The sequence below is a fragment of the Nestor notabilis genome, unplaced genomic scaffold (genome assembly GCF_000696875.1).
Source record: "Nestor notabilis isolate BGI_N333 unplaced genomic scaffold, ASM69687v1 scaffold16480, whole genome shotgun sequence".
NCBI classification, from domain to species: Eukaryota; Metazoa; Chordata; class Aves; order Psittaciformes; family Psittacidae; genus Nestor; species Nestor notabilis.
In genome coordinates, this window is record NW_009911960.1 from 37527 (window position 1) to 37846 (window position 320).

The 320-nt window shown below is 65.0% G+C and overlaps 1 protein-coding gene across 1 annotated transcript in view; it reads right to left on the reverse strand.

The window, feature by feature from the left end:
• Nucleotides 1-320, reverse strand: part of LOC104407777 (von Willebrand factor A domain-containing protein 5B1-like) — a gene marked incomplete at its 5' end in the record, with an annotated part of 24109 nt that overhangs the window by 23256 nt on the left and 533 nt on the right.

A 320-nucleotide genomic window follows, 5' to 3' on the forward strand; every position in this document is an offset into this window, starting at 1 on the left:
TTTGCGAGGTCCGTGCCAGCCCCCACGGGGAGAAAACCCGAGACAGGATACACCCTTCGGGGCTCCCCAGCAGAGCCAGGCTGCTGTATCCCCCTGCCCGGGAGCAGCCATGGGCACGCTGCGGGGAGAGCCCTGGCTTCATCCCCGTCGGCTGCAGGTCACAGCTCAGACATGCAGGACCCCTCCAGCCGCTCCCCCCAAAGCAAAGGCTCAAACCCGGCCAGAGGAGTGGGATCAACCCCTGAAGGATTCCTAGGAAGCAATAGGAGCAAACAGCACAGGCAGCGCTCTCCTGTCCGGGGCAGGGAGCGGCTTTGCTG